Source organism: Chrysemys picta, chromosome 6 (assembly GCF_011386835.1).
Source record: "Chrysemys picta bellii isolate R12L10 chromosome 6, ASM1138683v2, whole genome shotgun sequence".
NCBI classification, from domain to species: Eukaryota; Metazoa; Chordata; order Testudines; family Emydidae; genus Chrysemys; species Chrysemys picta.
In genome coordinates this window covers 93,613,202-93,636,344 of record NC_088796.1, presented here as the reverse complement: position 1 = coordinate 93,636,344, position 23,143 = coordinate 93,613,202, and the positions used below count along the sequence as shown (strand labels likewise).

Genomic DNA, 23,143 nt, shown 5'->3' with positions numbered 1-23,143 from the left:
TATGTTTTAGGCAATTTTTCAAGGATACTGTAGTTTTATTACAAAGATCAATTTGAACACTCCTTTTCCCCCTGGCCCCAAGTTTTAATTTTTAAATCCAAATGATCGCTCTACATCCAGTCCATACAACAGGGAGTCCTAAATCAGATGTGCTGAGATTCAGAATCTCCTTGTTGCAAGGGGAGAGAGTGAGTTGTGCTAGGCATTTTAGCCATGATGGCAGGTCAGTCTAGTTAGAATTGTCTCAGATTAGCACCCCCACAAACTCCAGCATGCTTTATCTGCAGCTGAGTCATGCTCAGCAAAATGCAAAATTCTTTCCCACCTACCCTTAAAAACAGAGAAAAAGATAAATTATCTGTACAAATGAATGCTTCATTGGCAGAGGCAAACACATCAGCACAGATGGGAAATAGTTTGGGAATGTGTGTCAAGTGCTTTGAGATCCTAGAAAGAAATGCTGCTATACAAGTGTCAAGAGATATTAGAACCTGTTATCATTAGTGGCACATGAAGTAGGTTTCATTTTTTTACTGATCATTCCTTTGTAGCGTTCTTTCAGTCATAAGGCTTAAAAGAGACTGTTTAAAAACTAAGTCCCACAATGCAGCTCAGTACGTGCAGCGCATAAGCTCGTGAGTGGAAAGTCTGTATGTGTATATTGCAAAATGTAAATTGCAAAACATTTTATTTAAAATGATTGAAAGAGGTCCAGCACTGGGCATGCTCTAAATAGATCTAAACAGCCCTCTCTTCTATCCTAGCAGGTATTATTATCCCCACGTTACAGATGGGAACACCAAGGCACAGAGAGAGTGGTTTGTCCAAAGTCACACAGAAAGGCAGTGGCAGGTCTATATAACTGAGCTGACCTATCAAATCTACCCAAGCAACATCCTGAAGTTCAGTCCTCTGCTTTGCTTGAACCTCTTGGGAGCAACATATCGCCCTCTCACTCTTGTTATTGAATTTCCTTGGTATGAGCTAGCTCTCCCGCTGAGTGACTCTGCCCCTAAGCCAGCGACCCTTGCTAGGCAGCCTGGTCTGTGCCCCTGCGCGCAGACTGTGCGCTCTATGCTCAGCCCCAGAGCTCGACTTATCCCGCTGCTCCTCCTCCTCTCCGGAGCCCCAGCAGGGGAGGAGGGTTGCATTGTTGATTTTGGGCAGCGCGCAGCCGCAGTGCGGGCGGCCGGCTGCTGTGTCTGTTCGCTGGTACAAAGAGACACGAGAGGGGAGTTTGGAGGCTCCCGGGAGGTGGGTGTCGCTGTAGCCGCTGCGGGGCCGGGTGGCGCGCCCCTGGGGAAGCCGCGTGCCTGATGCATCCCCCCCTCTCTCCCGTCCCGCCTGGGTAAGGTCCTTAGGAGCCGCCTGCCCCCCGGCGTGAGGGATGCGAGCGGAGAGGTGAGCGGAGCGGCTCTCTGGGGATCGCTTGTGCCCGCGGGTCTGGGAGCTGGAGGCTGGGAGGGAGGGATCCAGGCTCAGCAGGGCAGCCCTGGGAACGGGGAGGAAACTTTGTTAGGACTCTTGTCAATGTAAAGTCTGCTTCCCCCCCTCCCCGGGCGCACAGAGCTTGGATCCCCTGGGGGGTCCCCTAGCAAACTACCTTCCTCGGGGCTGGGGCGAGAGGATCGTGCAGCCCCAGCGGCTGCTTTGTGGCAGCTTCTCTTTCCCTTGCCCCGGGGCTGGATGAGGTGGTGGTTTGTGGTGCGACCAACTGGCTTCCCCTGGCTTGGAAGCAGGGGGAGGAGCAGGAGGAGGGGCGGCGTGGTGTTTCTGAGCTATCTCCCTGGGGACATTTCCTTGGGAGCGGGGGGGTGGAGCAGGGCCGGGGCTTTAGTTGTGCAGCTGCATGCCCAGCCCCCGGCCAGAGCACGTTGCTTCGGGTTCCCCTTCACTTGACATTGCAATGGCCAGGGCTTCCCTCTCCCTCCACTTGCTGGCGGCTCTCCCCTCCCCAGCGGATGGGGGAGGCTTTTGGTCCTGAAACATCCATGGTATTTGGGGTGGAGGAGCACATCATTGTGAGGCCAAGGTGATGGTCTGTCAGCGCTCCATTCTGTTCACCCTGCTTGGGGGGCAGGATCTAACTTCCCTGCTGGATCCAGTGTCTGTTGTTCAGCCCGTCCTTAGCACACCTGAACCAGCACTTTAGGCATAGTTAGAAGCTGATAATGTAATAACTAATGCAGATCACTCACACACTAGCTTGGGAAGGGCTGTCGGTTGCAGGGAGTCTTGCTTGAATAAGTATAGTGGAGGTGGGGCCGGATGCTGAGTTTGAAGTAGAGCTTTGTTCTAAGACCACATCCACCTGGAAGTCACTGTCAGGGAACTCCTTTATAACGTGGCCCTAGTTGTAGAGTTGATAGGGCAGGGTTTCTCAAACAGGGGTCGCCGCTTGTGTAGGGAAAGCCCCTGGTGGGCCGGGCTGGTTTGTTTACCTGTCCCGTCCGCAGGTCCGGCCGATCGCGGCTCCCACTGGCCGCGGGTTGCTGCTCTGGGCCAATGGGAGCTGCTGGAAGCAGCGCGGGCCGAGGGACTTACTGGCTGCCGCTTCCAGCAGCTCCCATTGGCCCAGAGCAGCGATCCGCGGCCAGTGGGAGCCGCGATCGGCCGCAGGTACACAAACCGGCTCGGCCCGCCAGGGGCTTTCTCTACACAAGTGGCGACCCCTGTTTGAGAAACCCTGTGATAGGGCATTCAGGCCACAGCTGTATTAGACTCTTATCCGCTCCCTTCCCCCTCCCAAAAAATCCGGCCATTGCTACCACCAATGACACGTTCTAGTGGAGAAGGCCAATGGTGTATGCCAGCAGTCAGCACTATGGGCCAGATTTTCAAATGAGTTTAGCTCTCATTTAGGCACCTAAATAAGAGCCAGCTCTTCAAAAGAGCTCAACACCCTGCAGATCCTATTGTGACACTTATGGCCAGATTTTCAGATGAACATGGCCGAGAGCACTTCTGAAAACTTAGTTCTGCTTGTGGGTGCTGAGCACCCTTGAAAAGCATGTCCTCCGTCCTCTAGTCCAGTGGTTTTCAAACTTTTTTTCTGGCAACCCAATTGAAGAAATTTGTTGATGCCCATGACCCAACGGAGCTGGGGATGAGGGGTTTGAGGTGTGGGAGGGGCTCAGGGCTGGGGCAGAGGGCTGGGGTGTGGGAGTGAGGACTGCGGAGTGGGGCTGAGAATGAGGGGTTCAGGTTGTGGGAGGGGGCTCTGAGCTGGGGCAGGGGGTTGGGGTGTGGGAGGGGGTTAGGGCTCTGGGCTGGGGGTGTAGGCTCTGGGGTGGGGCTGGGGATGAGGGGTTTGGGGTGCAGGAGTGGGCTCTGGGTTTGGGGGGGGCGCTCAGGGCTGAAATCCCGGTTCCCAGCCAATGGGAGTGCGGAGCCAGTGCTCAGGGCGGGGGCAGCGCGCAGAGCCCCCTGGCCCCCCCGCCTAGGTGCCGGACCTGCTGCTGGCCACTTCCAGCGCGTAGCATAGTGTCAGAACAAGTAGGGACTAGCTTGCCTTAGCCAGGCAGCACTGCTGACAGGACTTTTAACGGCCTGGTCGGCAGTGCTAACCAGAGCCGCCACGACCTAGTGCTTTACATTCTACGATCCAGTACTGGGTCGCGACCCACAGTTTGAAAACCACTGCTCTAGTCCTGCACTGAGCATAGTTAGGTGATGTGGAGTTTGGTCTACACATCATTATTATTTATTACAGTAGTTCATAGAGGCCAGAATCCTGTTGTGCCTTTCACTGTATAAACTTAAAACAAAGACAGCCCATGCCTCCGTGAGCCCTGTTACCACTGCAGCAGCTCCACGGGTGGGAAATTTAGGGGGAAATGGCCAGTCTCCAGTAGCCTATGGTTGCTGAAAATTAACTTAAAGCCCCATCCTCAGAGGGTGTTTAATTGCACTTAAACTGAAGTCTGAGTTGTTAAATCTTGATTCCAACACAATTAGACCTGTTCGACGGGATGTGTGTGTAAAGATGAGGTTTTGCCCAGGTAGGCCTAGACTAGAATACTGTTCCTCTTCAAAACTGACTTACTGAAACAGAAATAAATAAAATTTAACACTCACAATATGCTACCCACACTCAGAGAGACAATCTGAAGTGCTGACAAAGACAAACACCAGTCAAAGGGAGTGGGGGGAAAAAGGATACAACATAAAAATGAAAATTATGTATTTAAAAATCAGCAAGTCCCAAGTGACCCTCAACTTACCAGGATTCATGACAGCAGTGACTCTTGAGGGGGAGAGGATAGTGGCATTATGTATCTCTTCAGGAAGGGCATTCCATGTGTAGGGGAAGAAGGTGTGATGCAAGTGAACAAATGGGAGTTCTTGGTCCCACCTACACAGGCTAGTGTGTCCGTCAGCACGGGTATGCTTAAGCCACAGTTAAGCTTGTAGGTCCACGTTTTCAAAAGTGACGAGTAACTTTGCCCTCATTTTTGGGTACCCACCTGAGACACCTTAAATGGGCTTGACTTTCAGAGGGTGGGTGCAGGCTAAAAATCAGGCCCCTTGTTAGGCACCCAGGATCACGAGACACTTTTGAACATTGTGCGTGGGGCTACAGTGTTACAAGTATATTTTAAAAAAGTGTTTCAGGTGAGCTTTAAAGCTCTAGTGTAGACGGGGCTTTACTGTGACTGCCCTGTTAACAGAAGTTTGACTTTAGATAAAAGCTAACAGTTTCATTTTTCTCTTGTAAAGCTAAAGCCTGTTACATTGTGATTTTTATTTAAAATGAGAGCGCTCTTTACATGTTTTGATTAAGAGAATAGTTTGTCTGGCAATTCTTGTGCCTAGTCAATCACCTTGGGTCTTAGCTTGCTGAGAAAGGTGGTATGCCAATTTGCTAATTGAGAAATCAGATTTATCTTTGCCTCTGTAACTCTTATTTCAGCCTCTTCTGACAGGGTGACTTTGGGTGAGATCAAGGGATTGGAGGAGGTATGTATGTGAGGAAGGGAATAAGTACAGAGGTAGAGGAAAAGATGATGCAGTGTAAAGTGCAGAAGACCAAGCTACAATAATTTAATATGCATGAAAGACATGCAAAGATCATTCTTGCCAGGATGGGGGTGTCCTCCGGTGCCCTGGTCCAAAGACCCAATACTGTGACGGGTTGGATCACAGAAACCCCCTTGGGAGCTGCCACCCGATGCACCAAGACTACCCCAGCTCAGGACTCCAGTACCCTGTCTTGCTGAGCCAGACACTCCCGTCTGCTCCAGCACAGACCCAGGGTCTGAATTACTTGCCCCACAGCTGCAGGTTTACCTGAAAACAGCTCACAGAACTGTGCTTGTCTTTATCACTCAGATGCCCAACTCCCAATGGGGTCTAAACCCAAATAAATCTGTTTTACCCTGTATAAAGCTCATACAAGGTAAACTCATAAATTGTTCGCCCTCTATAACACTGATAGAGATATATGCACAGTTGTTTGCTCTCCCAGGTATTAATACATACTCTGAGTTAATTAATAAGTAAAAAGTGATGTTATTAAATACAGAAAGTAGGATTTAAGTGGTTCCAAGTAGTAACAGACAGAACAAAGTAAGTTACCAAGCAAAATAAAATAAAATGCACAAATCTATGTCTAATCAAACTGAATACAGATAATCTCACCCTTAGAGATGCTTCAGTAAGTTTTTTCCTCAGACTGGACACCTTCCAGGCCTGGGCACAATTCTTTCCCCTGGTACAGCTCTTGTTCCAGCTTAGGTGGTAGCTAGGGGATTCTTCATGATGGCTCCTCTCTCTCCTCTTTGTTCTCTTCCACCCCTTTATATATCTTTTGCATAAGGCGGGAACCCTTTGTCCCTCTGGGTTTCCACCCCTCCTCACTGGAAAAGCACCAGGTTAAAGATGGATTCCAGTTCAGGTGACATGATCACATGTTACTGCAAGACCTCATTACCCACTTGCCAGCACACACATATACAGGAAGACTCACAGGTAAAACACAGCCATCTGCAGACAATGGTCCTAGTTAATGGGAGTCATCAAGATTCCAAACCACCATTAATGGCCCACACTTTGCATAATTACAATAGGCCCTCAGAGTTATATTTCATATTTCTAGTTTTAGATACAAGAGTGGTATTTATACAAATAGGATGATCACACTCAGTAGATTATAAGCTTTGTAATGATACCTTACAAGAGACCTTTTGCATGAAGCATATTCCAGTTACATTATATTCACTTATTATCATGTTTTTATAAAACCATATAGACTGCACAACGTCACAATGACTACTTATGTGGGTCTGTGATGCCTCCAGTAGGTCATCTAGTTCAGGGGTTCTCAAACTTCATTGCACCACGGCCCCCTTATAAGAACAAAAATTACTACATGACCCCAGGAGTGGGGACTGAAGACTGAACCCAAGGGCTTCAGCCCCAGCAGTGGGCTTTGGCCTGGGCAGTGGTACTTGGGGTCCCAACCCACAGTTTGAGAACCGCTGATCTAGTTCCTTCCCTGCATCAGGACAGGATTTGCCAAGTAACCCCTCTCCATTTTGTAAACTGTGTTACACTGCTTAGGCCTGAGGATGGCTGGGGCTCAACTGGAAAACGTCGAAGTTGTCACCAATAATTTGATAATGACTCCAGACTAAGCATATTGCTTCGGTAGCACTCCAAGCTAAAGTAAGAGACATGGGACTGAATTCCATTTTAGTCTAGACGCATGTAACTCTGTTAACTTCCATGGAGCTCTTCTGGACTTATCCTAGGGTAACTGAGAATAGAATCAGGCCCTTGGATTGGAAATTAAACCTAGGTCTCTCAGGTGGCATGTCAGCAAGCGTGGCCTAGACAGATCACTGTAAATGTTTATTGGCACTGATGGAAATGGAAACTGCCTTGTTTTTCATATCCAGGAGTGTCCTCTAAATGAGACTAATCCATTACACAACTTCCTTCCCCTCACCCCCTTTCTGGCTTCTAAACTCTAATACCTATGTGTGTCTCAATTCCTGATGTGCATTATATATCTAAATAATAGATGTGGGAAGTGAAATTAAAACTCTCTAATGAAGAATCTGTTTTGTAACTGATGCGGGGGTCTCTCTTTGCAGCCTAGGAGAAGCTGTCAAAAGTAGGCAGTAGCACAATGCTTTTTGGTTACAAAAGCACAATCTGTTAAGTGGGAACAGTTGCAAATTTGTTATGGAGTCAGCACCTACTGTGGCTGTGAAGCAGGGATGAGGAGCCTTCTGGTCAGTTAGTAGAATTGAGTAACAGTGAAAGTTTCAAGCATCAACGTGTGTTCTGATCAGAAGCTGTTTATAGAAAAACAGACAGTCCCTGGTAGATTGCCCTTGTAAGTTTGTAAGGCAGTGTGAGTATAAATGGTAAACTTCTATATAATGCACACATTCGTGTAAATTGTAAATGTATTTGTAAATACTTGTGGTAAGGCAATCCAGCACATTAAATAAATAAGTTATTTATTTACCATGTCCTAATGATTAGCATACTGGTTGTTGTGATTCCATGGGTAAACTTAACAAAGATTTGTGAGACGCTTTGACTATTTACCCTTTCTATCATCCAATAAATGTTTCCATGTTACTTAAAATAAAAAATGTTTACAATACTGTATAAGTAGATGGAGGGCTTCTTGGCTGAAAATTTAACTTGTTTTTATTTTGTAAGTAAACCCTGTGAAACTATGACTAATCAAATACTGCTTTTTTTTTTCTGATTTTTTATACATCTCACTTAGCTTTTGAAACTAAAATTTGCCTTAAATAACGATTTAGATTTGTGATCAGACTTACAATGTAATTGACTCTAATGGGACATAAGTCATTTTAAGTATCTTGAATAATGTCTTTTTGTGGCTGAGTAACTGGCAGTGGTGTAGGAGAGCATTTTAGATTTCTCGTGGAATAATCAAGGCAACAACTTAGAGTTGTCAGCATTGGGACTCCACCTCTTACTTCCATTAGAGATGCTATATATTGAGGTGTGATAACATGCAAATTCTATTGTGCCAGCTGTGAGAAAGCCAGGGCCTGAAAAGGAGGGTGATAGTACATGTCAGGAATGAACAATTAATGGAATTCATTAACTATAAGCGATTGATGTATACTTATGCAGATTACCTAGAAAATGTGCCTTTCCTATTGCCTATGTGAACTGTATCCTAACTTCCAACTGTTTCTAACAAACTGTAGCACCTAATGTCATGCAAAAATGTACTTCCTTAGGGGAGCTCTACTTGGATTTATGACAATATTGAGATTAAGGCAGTGTCAAGTAGCTAAACTCAGAATTCAGATGTCATGCATTTCAGATTTCTATATTAGGTGGGAATATTTAAACAAACTCTCAATTTTTTTTTTTTAAAGTGAATCCCTTCTGCAGTGTCAGAAAAAACAACAGGTCTGGAGTAGTCATTAGAACCAGAAAGTGAAAATAACTATTCTAGTGTTGCAGTACAAGCCTAATGAAAGGTGAGAGAATGTCTCTGAGCTTTGCTAGTGAGTCATAGGCCAGAATGATAGGATCATCTAATCTTACCTCCTGTATATCACAGGCAATTAAATTTCCCCCAGTGACCCTTGTGTTGAGACCAGTAACTTGTGTTTGGCTACAGCATCTCTTCCAGAAAGGCATCCAGGCTAGATCTGAAGACCGCAAGAGAAGGAGAATCCGCTCCTTCCCTTGATTGTTTGTTCCAATGGTTACTCATCCTCAGTTGGTGGCGAGGAAGGGAAATTGTGGCTATTTTTTAATTTGAATTTGTCTGGCTTCAGCTTCCAACCATTGGCTCTTATTACGTCTTTCTCCACTCTATTACAGGTCATGGAATTGGGATTCAGATGTACCTTTTAATTCCTTGCATACGTGAGCAGACTAAATGAGAAGTGACTAGACAAAATTGAACTAACTCTGTGTAGGAGCTATTAAGACAAAATTAGTCTTTGGTCTTTTGCCTGTTTTGTGTGGATAGTAAAGTAGAATAACTATCAAACTCCCCACCCCTGGAGATTGTTTATTCCGTATAATAGACAGTTTTAAGAATGACTGCTCGTGACATCTCATACAGGTACCAAGAGAATTCTCACTTTGTTATGTAAAGAGGGAAGGGAAGGAGAGGTTGGCGTCCTGCACTTTTTCAGACTTTGCTAGAAAGCTTGTCTGAAGATGGTGCGGTGGGGGGAAAGAAGTAGGTAAAGTACAGAGTAAATGATTCATTTCCACCTACTTAATACTCAGAGCTAGTCTGGAAACCTATGCTTTTTTATTTTTTTTAAATATTTTCCACTTCCTTCAACATTGGGATTAGATAATTAACCCTATTGACCTATCATGCCCTGCTCAGTGAGAATTATACAGGTGCGGCCTGCAGGCTCTCTAGTGTTGGGACTAGTTTTGAATAGCTGTTGTGATTTGTTGAGAGTTACAGTAGGATTGTTTCTCATGCTGATGTGAGGTTTCTCTTAATAAAGTATCCTTGTGAAAGTGGGCATATGACAGTGGGATTGAGCGAATATCATTGCTCTCTGTTCTTATAGTGTCTCACATGAGGGTGGTAGTGGCCGAACATTTGAATGGAGCCTGGTTATTACCCACAGGGAGAGGTTATTCCATTGAAAAGTGTATGCGATGGTTAATAGTGTTACAGAGGCAACAATCGGAGGGAGATGTGAGAATCTCTGTTACCGGCACCTTCTCAGAGTTGGGACTGTCTCTTGATATTTGGCCAAGTCCACTGCTCTTTGCACAAAATATCTTTCCCTGACTTCAGTGACTGGAAGTACAGAAGACCCTAAAGCCAGATCCTCCAGCAGCCTGGGATTTAGGAGGACAGCTTTCTCATCGACACAAATATTCCATAATTGTACATCGTGGGGTTTCTTGGACTTTCCTGTGAAGCATTTGGTACTGGCCATTGTCTGAGCTAGATGGACTACTAGTCTGAACTGGTAGGCCCATAAAAGTTGTCATGCCTCCTAGAGCTTAAATATTAAGAATATATTTACCTACCTCACAGACGTAGGTAGGGTTAGGTGTTTATAAGTGCTTTGAGACCCTTGGACGGAAGGTGCTGAAGGTGATGACAAGTATTGGTGGTAGCCTGTTATCACATAAAGACTAAAACTAAACTATATTCCGGGAGCTTTTATTAAACAAGCACTTCAACCTCTTAGTCCTAACAAAACCCAAGCTCTTTTCTGTCTTCTTTCTCCCCTACTCCTCCCCAGTCCTGAATATGATGAATGTGGTTACTGGAGACGTTGCCACTCTTGAAATAGTAGTGAGAAAGCAAAAGTGGAAAGCTCTGAATATGCTGAGCTCAGAAGGGGTTTGATATTACACTCTCTGAAGGAACAGAAGAGTGACCATACTGAGAAGCAAATCCATGACTTGTTCTGTAGCAAAACCAGTTCAAGTGAGCTCAGTGGCTCAAGGGCTGTATGCATGGGCACTCTTTTTCCTGGGGTCTGAATATATTCTTGTCACATGTGCATAACAAGTTCAGTACTTTTAGGGCTTCTCTAGACAGCCGTGCAGTGTGGGCTACAGAAGTGTGAGTTGCAGCATGCATTAAAGTGTTGTGCTGTAATTGACCTGGATCTGTGTAGACCCCCTTTCCACCAGGACTACGTTAATGTGAGCTAGGTACCTTTTAATTCATGCTAGCAGGGTCAACAAGGAGCAGTTATAGCACAGCACTTCAGTGCATGCTGCAGTTCGCATCCCTGTGGTCCATGCTGTGGGGCTGTGTAGATAAGCCCTTAGTTTCCACTCCATTTGTGTGCATCACAGGGACTACAAACGTAGCCACTTCTGTCTGAGGGACCGGTACTAGAATCAGTGTGGATTAAAATATTGATTATTTTTCTATTTAAAAAAATAAGATTTTTTTTATTTAAATACTTTTTTTCTTTAAAAAAAGCTGTTTAAAAATAACATGTCATAATGTTAAATTTAACACCTAAATTTTAAGACAATATAAATTATTTTTTAATTTAAATTTTTTTTAAAAATTGAGCCCTAAAATTTTAATGAGTTAAAGCAGTGGTGAGCAACCTGCGGCCTGTCAGCGTAATGCACTGGTGGGCCGCCAGACAGTTTGTTTACATTTGTGTGGCCGCCCACAGCTCCCAGTGGCCTGCGGTTCACCGTTCCCGGCCAATGGGAGCTGCAGGAAGTGGCAGCCAACATGTCCCTGCGGCCCGCACCACTTCCCGCAGCTCCCATTGGCCAGGAACAGTGAACCGTGGGCCACTGGGAGCTACGGGCCGCTGTGCAAATGTAAACAAACTGTCTGGCGGCCTGCCAGTGGATTACCCTGACGGGCTGCAGGTTGCCCACCACTGAGTTAAGGGATGCTGCCTTTTTAATTATATACAGAATTAGGGGGAAATAGCATTAACATTTTAGGTCCGCTCAAACTTTATAAATGTCACAATGTAACGGACTGCATTAAGTATCTATATTATTTACATTCTTTACAATGGAGTGAGTGCTGGCATTTACATTTTTCGAAATGTAAGTACTTCCAATTTCTGTTGTGCAGAAAAGCTTTTGCCTTAGTTACGTTTGATTTCAGTGTAGCTACCAGATACAGAAAATGGAGAAACTGATTATGAGTTGAAAAAGCAGGGAAGCTTCTTTTCCTCAGCCAATTTTATGAATAAAAACCAAGTGGAAAAGGATGAGATCTACTAACTCTAAAAATCTGAAGGCCATGGGACTGGATTTTCAAAGGCATTTAAGGTGCCTTAAGATGCAGATAGGCACCTACTGGGATTTTTTTCAAAAGTGCCTAAGCAGGTTGGGTGTTTAACTCCCGCTGAAATGAATGGGAGTTAGATGACTATCATGCTATGGCACCTTTGAAAAAAATCCTACTAGGCACCTAAATACTTTTGAAAACCTGGCCCAAAGTGATCAGAAACAATGCATCAGTTCACTAACTACAGATACTTGATTGTTAACAAATCTGTTACTTTTAAATGCAACACATATGTTGCGTCTTGATAAACATACTGTTTTCCCCTTATGTATCAGCATTTCTAAGGTAAATTTATTTAACTAATAAAAAATCAGTTTTTTAAAATGCTGCAGATCAATATATTTTAATTGTTACCAACCAATGGGATTCAACCTTTCTTTAGGAAAATAACAGAAGTAGAAGTGAAAAACAAGATTTAAAATCAATGATTTTTAAATCAAAATTTCCTGCTTGCTGCTTTAAATCATGACTAAAATTAGTGTTCTACACTTGTTTTGATTTAAATCAGTCTGCCCTGACGAGAATGGGGCAGAGTGTGTCTTGTCAGAACTCTGCGTAGGAGCACTAGGTCACACTATACTCGGATAGAGAATTGGCTCTCTCATTTGCAAGAGCACTGAACTCTATTAACATTTTGTGGGTGGGTGGGTGTGATGGGGGTGAGAAGGAAACAAACAAGCAAAGTCTTAGGCTATGCTACACTACAGCTTAGATCGATATAACTTATGTTGTTCAGGGGTGTGAATAAACCACATGACGTAAGTTACACTGACCTAAGCGCTGTTGTGGATAGCGCTATGTCGGCGGGAGAAGCTACCGCCGCTTGTTGGGGGTGGATTAATTAAGTTGACAGGAGAGCTCTCTCCCGTTGGCTTAGAGCGTCTGCACTAGCACGAGCATTCGTGCAGCTGCGCTGCTGTAAGCTTTGTAGTGTAGCCATAGCCTTCGTCTCTGGGCTAAATTCTGGCCCTAGGAAGGCCACATTATACTGAACTGATGATGCAAAGCAGCCTTAAAGCTGACTTAAGCAACTTCCCAGGAATTCTTCTGTCACGTGGGGGAGGGAAATCCAGGGCTGGCATAAGAATGTTGTAGCTGGCTCTGTGCATTTCAGGCATGACTTCTACCCCCAACATGGGTACAGTCAGAGAACCAAAACGTCTGGCTGATCTGTCTCTCTGCTATGGAGCCACAGTCATCTGAGGATAATAGAGAGTGACCCTGAGACAACTCTGTTGTGTAAGAGACAAGCCTACTGGCTTCTGAAATAGGACAGTGCAAAAATGGCTTATAGGCAAAGCCAGCATTTTGTCCCCCTTCCTCAGTTCATAGAATAGTCATGCTGGATCAGACCTGTGGCAAGTCATCTCCAGTATCCTGTCTCTGACAGTGGCCAACACCCGATGCTTAAGAGGAAGGTGTAAGAACCTTGCTGTAGGCAGATGTGGGATAATTTGTCCCTTGCCATTGGTCTCATACTGATCTCTAATGAGTAGATGTTGACTTAAGCCCTGAAACGCGAGGTTTAATTCCATTCAACCTTTTTGTTAGCATTAAGTCTGGGTTTTCTTGTTATCCATGTAAATGGCTAATCCCTTTTTTAATCTTGCTAAATCCTTGGCCTCAATGATTTAATGTGGCAATGAGTTCCATAGTCTGTCTGTGTGTGGAGGGGAAATCCCTATTTCCTCTTCATCAGTTTTGAATCTTCCCACCTCTAATTTCATGGACTGTTCCTTGTTTTTGGGTTCCAAGATCTCCCTTTTCTATACCATTACTTATTTCATATACTTTTATCATGTCCCCTCTCTTTTTGTTTTAACAATCCCAATGTTTTCAATCTCTCTCTTCATACAAAAGTTTTCCTATGTCCTGGATCATTCTTGTTGTCCTTTGTCTGAACTCACTTCTAGTTCCACAATATCCTTTCATAAATGGGGTAGCCAATGCTGCACACGCAATTCCAGATAAGGCTGCACCATTGACTTTTATGATGGTATTATAATTGTTTCCATTTTATTCTTCATTGCATCCTTTATGCATCTCATTTATTCTTTTTGACCACAGCTGCACATTGAGCTGTCTACAATTCCTCCACCCCTATGAGCTGTGGGAACCCAGGGTTGATCCAGGATTTGGAAACAGTGACCAAAAACACTGTCCTGTGGTTAGAGTTGTGAAAATGTCTCTCCTTTAAACTTTGTTCTCTATATATGTATATTCATTACGTTTGACATAGCTTCTTATTCATGTCAAACTCTGGAGCTTGTGGTAAGTTGTGAAGGGAGGGGATAGTTTAAAATTCAATTCTCCTTGCTCAGTGTGTTCTATTTATTTTAAACTGCAATTGTTTACCTAACTTAGAGGTTTCTTATTCTTCCCACCCACCCCTGGAGTGATGAGGTATTAAAGGTTAGATGTGTTTGTTTAGGTGCATAAACATGGCTATATGACTCCACAACTTCTGTCAAAGTTCTTTGCCATCATTTCATGAATTCTTAAATAAGAAAGAAGGATGGAGGCAGAGGACTTCTGTTTTGGGCCAGCTGTGACCAAAAAACCCCTAGCGGACAATAGTTAACTATCTATAAATATTAGCTTTTCTGCTCTGTGTCAGCATATGATAATGCAGAGGCTCTCTAGAAGGAACTCCAAACTCCTCTCTCTGATTTGGAAATAGGAGGAAGGCATTTTGGCTGCCCTTGCTCTTCCAGGTGGGAGTTCTCTTCAGAGGCTTTCAGTGCTGCTTTGAAGAGCGCTACAGTCTCAGAGGAAAATATGTGGCACTCCTACCTACCAAAGAGTATTTATTTTCTCATTTATGTGGCAGTTTTTTAAATAAAATGTTCTCAAATATAATATGAAAATACTAAAGGACAATGAAACGTGTATCTGGATGGTCTGACAACAAGAACATGGACTCAGTTACAGTAAAAATAATGGCATTGTGGAATTCCATTTTGTGTCTCAATTATTTCCAGGTTTGTGTTGTTTATTTCTTTTTTTTTTTTTAAATGAAACTGAGGTGAAGAGGTTTGGTAGGTTTGTATTTGGTAGGTCTGTCTCCCTGCTCTGAAAACTCAACCGGGATTCTGAAGTCCACAGTATCTTCTTTCTCATTTATGCCTCATTACCAGTCTTGATATTCTGCATTCTGTTCCATCTCATTCTCTTCAGTGTTCCTGTAACGAAAACATCTGTTGACTCATAAACCAGGATACAATGCACCTCACACTTCACACAGCTGTGTTTGCTCTGCAGTGCCAATCTGGAATAGAGGTTTGCTCTTCCCTAAGCAGATATAACAGAGTAGACACAAGCAGAAGATCTGTTGAGAAAGAAGGTGCTTAATTTAACTTATTTTCTACTCTGAAGAGAGATTGCATGCTGAGGTAAAGCCTAGTGCATTGTTTGAGCAGAGTGAATAACTGATAATGACTCATTGACTGGAATCTGGCATCTTTCTGTGTTCAGATTATCCCCAAATAAACAAAGATTTGTCATTTTGAAATTTATAGCCTCAGGAGTTTTTTGTTCGGGTTTGATATCTTAACTCTGAAATTTGAGCTGCTGCTTTGTTTTGACTTGTCACATAGTTGCATATAGGGTGTGTGCACAAGTGTGTGGTGTACCTACTTCAGCTTCCCTTAGGATGAGCTTGCTTTGTAGTTAGGTTTCTGGTGCCAATGTTCACAGGCAGCGAATGTAATTTTAACAGGATGAACTTCTAAACAGACTTAGGTTTTGGTTTTGTGGTAGCACAACACAATTACACAAATGTATGCAGAAAGGATGCCACAATGGTACAAAAATGGCTGGAGTAATTAACAAAATCTTGAATACATTTTAACTTCTGTTTTGCATTATTAGTCCGGCTCTAATCATTGGACACTTCACATTGATTTATTGTGAACAAAATTTTAAATTTTTTTTCAAATTCCCTCTCCCTGCCTCCAAAAGAACTTCTAAGACAGGGGTCAGCAACCTTTCAGAAGTGGTGTGCCAAGTCTTCATTTATTCACTCTAATATAAGGCTTCGCGTGCCAGTGATACATTTTAACATTTTTAGAAGGTCTCTTTCTATAAGTCTATAATATATAACTAAACTATTGTTGTATGTAAAGTAAATAAGGATTTTAAAATGTTTAAGAAGCTTCATTTAAAATTAAATTAAAATGCAGAGCCCCCCCCCCCCCTCCCGGACCAGTGGCCAGGATCCGGGCAGTGTGAGTGCCACTGAAAATCAGCTCATGTGCCACTTTCGGCACGCGTGCCATAGGTTGCCTACCCCTGTTCTAAGACAACTCTACATTCTCCAGCTTCTTATTCATCTGCTGAGTAGCATTTGTTTTTCCAGAAACTGTGGACAAACTGGACTTCCTCCCAGGAAGTAGAGTGGAATAGCAGTTATCTCTGAGGCATGCCAAACCATTCAGTGGTTATAAAGACGGGTACTTCCAAATGTTTAGGAATTATAATTCCTAGGTAGCAAGGTTGAGAAGGGGTTTTCATTCTTAACTCCAGGCCTTTTCAGTTGGTCATAACTAAGTCCCCTGGAAAGCACTGGGATAGCTTTGAGGTTCTGTAGAAATTCTTGGAAACTTGCTGACTCTGATTTTTAAGAGCCCTACACATACAAAAATGTTAACAATGGTGGGATTTTTATATGTCTGGGTGTATTGACTTCAGTGGGAGAAAAATTGGGCTACTGCTGAGCACTTTTGAAATTCCCATTTGTTCAGTAAATAAACGTAACTGTCTTTCACCCAAGCTAATCTTTGGCTTAAAAAAAAAAAAATCTCCCTTCACCTCATTTTCTTGAACTTCCATTCCTCCAAGATACTGGTCTGGAACTAATCATGGCACTTTTCCTTTTGAACTTGTTGAATTTGTGGTTTTTATAGTGAGCAACACAAGGTAGCAGGCTGCTTTGGAAGTATGCCAGTCCTGTGCCAGCTTAAGCTAGGGCTGATTCGTGGGAGCCTGGTCTACACCTGTAGTTAAACCATGTTCAGCGGGTAATGGGTCCAGCAGGTAACCTTCCTCTTGTCGACAAGGTTTGGGACTACCCGTAACTAGGCCATAGGATTGTCTCTGAAGTCAGATAAGAGGAGCTAAAATACTTATGTATTTTATAATAGTTATAATATGATTATTATAAAACTCAGCAACCTATGTTTTTTGTTGTCATGGTGTTATCAGTACACCACAGTTGGCTAGTGTTTCTTTTCTCTGATTTTTAAGAGGACCTAATATGGACCAGGTTCTGGAATGGAAACTTTTTCAGCCTTCAAATGAAGGCTGGTGGTGTCAGAATCTTTCACAAATATTTCTTGTCTGCCATGATCTTATTTCTCTTGAAGTGTCCCACCATTGGGTCATTTCCCCCTGTGGTAGCAATGGTGGGAGTGCTAGTATAGCCCAGACGCTGCCAGCCCCTGGCATTTTTAGTACCGTGTTGGATAGGTGGCTCTGCTTGAAACATCTGGGGCTGCTAAGGTTGCCACCTCAGAGATACAGAAAAAATCAGCCACTGGCCACCCCACCATCAAAACCCACCATGGTCCACCCTTCCCCTGCACCAGAAATGGTCCTAGTGTTGACTTCTAGCTAATTATTACTGAAATATTAGAGAGAATCATTTTACATGCCCACAAAACCCCCACAATACTTTATCCTAACATGGCACCACAGTCCAGACTAGCAGGGGTGTGAATTGTAGAGCACTCTAACGTGTCTCAAGTGGGGATACTCCTCCGCTGTCCCCGTCACGTTCCGGCAAGGCAGTACAAACCCTCCAGGTGACTCCCTGCAGTCCTCTTCATTCTAGCAACAGTGAAGAAACTTAAAAACCAAACACAATCTGTATGTATGCACTGGGATTGATTTTTATCCTGAAGTTATGGAAATAAGTGTTCACAAGCAATCCGTGCCCCACAGACTGTCTGGGTTAGGAAATGACCGGAACAGCCATAGTCCTGAAGTACACAGCCATGATAATCCCCCGGTGGACACAGGGCTTGATCCTGGTCCCATTCAATGACTCCCATTGGCTAGAATAGTGCAGGATCAAGCTGTCTGAGACCACAACATCCTAGGAGTGAGAGGAATTTCTTTGAGAGCAGTTCTCTTTTTCCTTTTATTTCCAGGATTGTCCCTTCCCCCTCCGCCCTTCTCTTGAGATGCTGGTGACTGCACAGACTCCATTTGGTGTGGAGAATCCTCTTTTGTATGAAAAAAGAAAAATATCTTTAATCACCTTCAAATATAAGTGCTCTCTGTTAGCTGGAGGCTGAAAGGACAGCAGGAACTGAACAGTAAAACTCTTGGCGCTTAAGCTGTGACAAATGGGCAAAGAACAAATGGGCAAGATGTTCACTTGTCTTGTGAGGAGCAAATGTTAGGTGCATGTGGGTCTTCCTGTGAGGTAGTTCTAAACACCTGTCTAAACACTTGTCTCTCCTTCATGTGAAGTCGGTGGTAGACTGACGTAATAGACTGACAGAGAGTAGCTTACAAAATGCTAGTGAGCTGAAGGGGAGAAGGAGTGATAGCCTGGCAGCTGTTGCTGCTTTTGAAGTGAAGGCACTAGAGGCTTCTGGGGGAGGGGAGTCAGAGAGAGTACAATACGAAGCAATATGTTAGTATAGAAATAATGGAAGAGGCCCAGGATTATTTACATGGAGCCCTGGTGTCCTCCAACTATTAGTTGAAAAAAAAATTGTGAACTTTCTAATAACTATAGATATTTCCTCCCTTCTCCAAACAACTCATTTATTTACCTCAACTTTACATTACAGTGGTCCCAGAGCTGTGTTTATTGAGCAAGTTGCAGAAAATGATAACCTCTTGCAACCATCTGGGTAAAAAGTGAATAACTGGGGAGTGGTTTTATATTTACTACGACTTCAGGCAATTGGCACACCATAGTTATGTTCCACGTTAATGGGACACCAGACATATTACTCCTTGTGTTAGTATTAACGCTGAAGCAGGACTAACAGGAGTGATAGGTAGGTTCTAGTTCTCTAGTATGGAAGAATTATTTAGGCATCTATAGCCTTGCCTGTCACAACAGTATTGAGTGCTTATGAAGATGCTCTGTAGAAAGCACCCCACAACTTCTTAAATTGCTGTAAAGCTATTCTTCTTAAATTATCTAAAATAATCCTCTATCCAAGATACTTAGTGTCAAGATGAATAAAGGCCATGATTAAAAAGAACTTTTTTAAAAAATTTAAATCAGTGTTTTATTTACAGGTTTCTAGTTCTTTACTTCCTATTTTATAGCCTTAATTTGGTAGAATGGATGTTTTGTATTTGCTTTTCTCATTTGTTTCCCCGTTGTTAGTAGAATTTCAGATTTTTACATAGATCTTCTCTAATAAGAAATTTCACACTTAGCATGCTCACTTGTACTAAAAATAAGTCCAGGGCTTCATTAGCATCCTTACTGTGAGAACAATGCAAGCCGAAACACTAAACTGATAAGCAAATAGCCCAGGCTGTAACTGGAATCAGTATCACCTTCTGTTGAACTTCCACAAGTCAGGAAAGCTGAAGTGCTTGGACCAGACTACATTCCATCAGGGTTTGTTGTTTGAAGTCAGGTTTCAGAGTAGCAGCTGTGTTAGTCTGTATCTGCAAAAAGAACAGGAGTACTTGTGGCACCTTAGAGACTAACAAATGTATTTGAGCATAAGCTTTCATGGGCTACAGCCCACTTCTTCAGATGCATAGAATGGAAAACACAGAAAGAAGATATTTATACATACAATTAACTTAGGTTTGAACAGAGACTGGGAATGGTTGGGTCATTACACTAATTGAATCTATTTCCCCATGTTAAAATATCCTCACACCTTCTATGGGTCATCTCGATTATCACTTCAAAGGTTTTTTTCTCTCTCCTGCTCATCTCAATTGATTGGCCTCTTACAGTTGGTATGGCTACTCCCACCTTTTCATGTTCTCTGTATGTATAAATATCTTCTGTCTGTGTGTTCCATTCTATGCATCCGAAGAAGTGGGCTGTAGCCCACGAAAGCTTATGCTCAAATAAATTTGTTAGTCTCTAAGGTGCCACAAGTACTCCTCTTCTTTTTGTTTGAAGACACTGGGACTTGTGCTCTAAAGTCATTTAGATGCTTTTGAAAATCCCACCATAGCCTCCTGTTTATGGGCATAGGGGCCTAATGTTTGGTTAGTGTGACTTCTTACAGATCAGAGGCAGAAGGGGTGTATGGGGGGTGGGTGTAGTCTTATTTTATTTTTTATCTTAAATAGATTTAAAAAACAACCATCCCCGAGCCATTAAATACAGGGGTCTATTATATTAAGCCCTCAGAGTGTGGGTGGTGGAAGTTCAGACTCTGGCATTATGTGATTGGACATAAGTTCAACATGCTGGACTACTGGAACGTAGTCCACTCTTCCTTCATGCCCTCAACTGAAAATAGTTTTTTTTTTTTTTGGTCAGTTTGCTCAGAAAATGAATCATTTCCCCTTCCCTTCCCTCTCTTCTCACCCCTTCCCCCACCCGAGTAAAAAAATATTTAATTTGGATTGATGCTCCAATACTCAAAACTTCTGTCTTAATTTCAGCAAAATCTGTTCAGTCTCCTTTCAGCCAAAGTCGGGGTGTAATCGAAATAAAGCCTCACATGTGACCAGCCACCTTTCTAATCCTATTGCTGCCTTAGGAATTCTTTTATTCACTAGGAGAGTTTTCAGTTTGCAAAGCAACATCTGAACTTGGATTCAGTTGAAAATAATTAAGGCAGCAAGCTCACATGTGAAGACTTAACTGCACAACATCCCAGCTCTTGCTAAAGGGAGACTGGTTTTGCTGAAATTGAGAAAACAGAAATCTGAAGTATTAACAGGCAGTTTCATGCCCACCCATGATGGGTGCAGTAGCTTTTTAAAAACCTGCCGAGGACACAGGCCAAATGGAATTCCACATGGTCCCACTTACTGATAAGCTTCTGAGTACACCATCCTATCTATCACCTCTCCCTCTCCGTCTTAGTGGTCTGAATCATGTTTAGTGTGAGCACCATCTTGATTGAAGGGATTAGGGTGTTTTGAATCTTTAACACTAACTTCCTTTATCCCTATTATTAATCGGCTGTTGAAGTTAAATAGGTTTTAAAACCCTTGTTAAATGGTCTGACAAAAAAAAAAATCCCCTCAATTCCTGTGAGGCTGTCATTTCACTAACTCTTAGTGTAGCTATCCTAGCTTTCCAGGATAGATGGGCCTGAATTTGAAAACGAGCAGGATTTCATTTTTCAGGTGGTATGTTAGAGGAAGCTTTCAGGCCTTGCTCATACATAAATAAATAAAAGTGGCATTAGCTCAACTTTTTTTTCACTAGACATCTTTCAAAACCCTCCAAATTTCAGAAATTATGAAAAAGCAAAGCAGAGAGAATCCCTATCTGCCATTTGACCCTAGTTAGACTATCCAGATACCTTAACATCATACAGCTTCAACTTCTGCACTATGAGCCACGCTATGTCTGTACCAATCATCTACTGCATATGTGCTAGCAGCTTGATAGGAAACTAGCCTCCTGTTCACCCTCCCTTGACAGCAGTTTCCTCTCTGTGGGGAGAGGAAGAATGGCCTTGTGATTAAGGTAGAGGTTGGGAGATGAGAGATCTGGAGTTTATCTCCTAGAGATGTATAACTCCATTGTTGTCTATGGTGTCATCTGTGATGTACACGAGAGAACATGGCTAACAGGTTTCCGGAATTTGTGACATGCCTGACTTTGGGCAGGTCACTTTGGCCTCTTTGGCTCCGTTTCCTTATCTGTGAAATGGAGAAAATATTCCCCAATGTCTCTTGTAATTTAGTCTCACTAGATCTCTGTGAAGGACATAGACCCTAACAGGAAAGGTGTTCATATATATGAAGTATTCTTGCTGCAGCATTACTTACACCATTTGACCTTTAGATCCTCTTCAGTGCCAGGTGTTGCAAATTATACAGCCTTTTAAGCTCAGGGTAAGTATGCTCTATGTAAACCAAGGTAGTTGTAATTTAAAGATGCATGTCCCTTCTCTTCCTCCTGGAGGCAATTCCAAAACGGAGAGTTTTTAGTTGTCATGTTAGTTGAGGCAATGTCTGCTTTGTATGGAGAGTGCACCAGGGGCTGAGAACAATGCTAAGGCTGCATAGGTTGCATGAACTCTACTTTTCCATACTTCCCAATGTTGGACTTGTGGTTTTATTTGTTAAGTGTTACCCTAAACTTGAATTTTCTGGTTTGTGTGTGTGTGTGTGTGTGTCTTTTCTTCAGTGTTCTATTAAGTCTTTCCTTTTTCCCCTCTCTAAGTTACTTATGTATTTACAACTTTAATTCCAGCTTAAAGGCTTTTGAGCGTCTGGGAATTGTAAACGATTTGCATCACAATACAGGCCCATGAGAGCTTTCCAGAAAATGTTAGAAATGCTAAAGAAATCTACCTCATACTGAAGTTTACGCTGTGTGGTTTTTCTTGTGTGTCTTATTTTAAAACATGGATCCAATTGGACCTTGGCAGGTTGGGAGGCATGCCTGACAGAAGTTGGCAATACTTTTTGTTGAGCTGGCTACCAGAGATCACTTTAAATCAGAAGTAACTGCAGAGTAACAAGTGCATCCCCAGTGGGAGTGTAAGGAATTTAGCTCTGTGAGCCTGCAGTGAGAGATTTTCAAGGACATCCAGAGAACAAATGCTTTACTTCTTTGAAGCCTGTGAATAAACACTCTTAGAGATTGGTCAGGGGAGAAACAAACAGCTTGTTGGGTGGATTTGCCCAAAGGTCAACATAAACTCTTTAAGGTAGAATGAGGATGGAAACTTATTTAATGATTGACTTCTGTGGAATATTCCTTTCAACACCTTAAATCAATCAATTGTTGTGTCTTTTAATTATGGGTTCTTCACAGAGGAGAATGACTGTGGATTTCTTAGCTGGTTGTGCTTTAGAAATCATCCTAGAAGAAGTCTGTCTGAATTGTTAAACACCATGCTAATAGACATCAGTACTGTGAACCTATTAGACTATGTATGCATCTAAGCATAAGAGTGAATGATTAGAGAGGCAACCCCTGGAGCATGTTGAAAGTGGTGTACTTGCAAAATATTTTTTTAGTGGGATGGGGGTAAGGAAGCAAACACTTTATATTAAAAACAAAAAAACCCACCCCTTCCTTTAAACAAATGAATTCAACAGATTCTTCATTCTCTGATATTTAAAAACTTATTTTACAGACATTTTTAAGCCTCTTTTTGTTTATATATAAAACATTTGGCATTTTACAGAGAGAGATGCAAGTTCAGGATCCTATTGACTGAAAGATCACCAAAGTATGAG

General features: G+C 42.9%; 1 protein-coding gene across 19 annotated transcripts in view; it reads left to right on the top strand.

The window, feature by feature from the left end:
- The first annotated feature begins 1,129 nt into the window (after nt 1-1,129).
- The window catches only part of KANK1 (KN motif and ankyrin repeat domains 1), a 168,085-nt gene continuing 146,071 nt past the window's right edge, over nt 1,130-23,143 (top strand). For 5 of the 19 annotated variants that reach the window (XR_010588873.1, XR_010588872.1, XM_065550445.1 and 2 more), the window contains exon 1: nt 1,184-1,401. The gene's annotated coding sequence lies outside the window, so the exon portion shown is untranslated. Of the gene's footprint in view, nt 1,402-23,143 lie in introns of all 19 variants that reach the window. The other 14 variants (XM_065550446.1, XM_065550443.1, XM_024103341.3 and 11 more) reach the window with 9 other exon arrangements.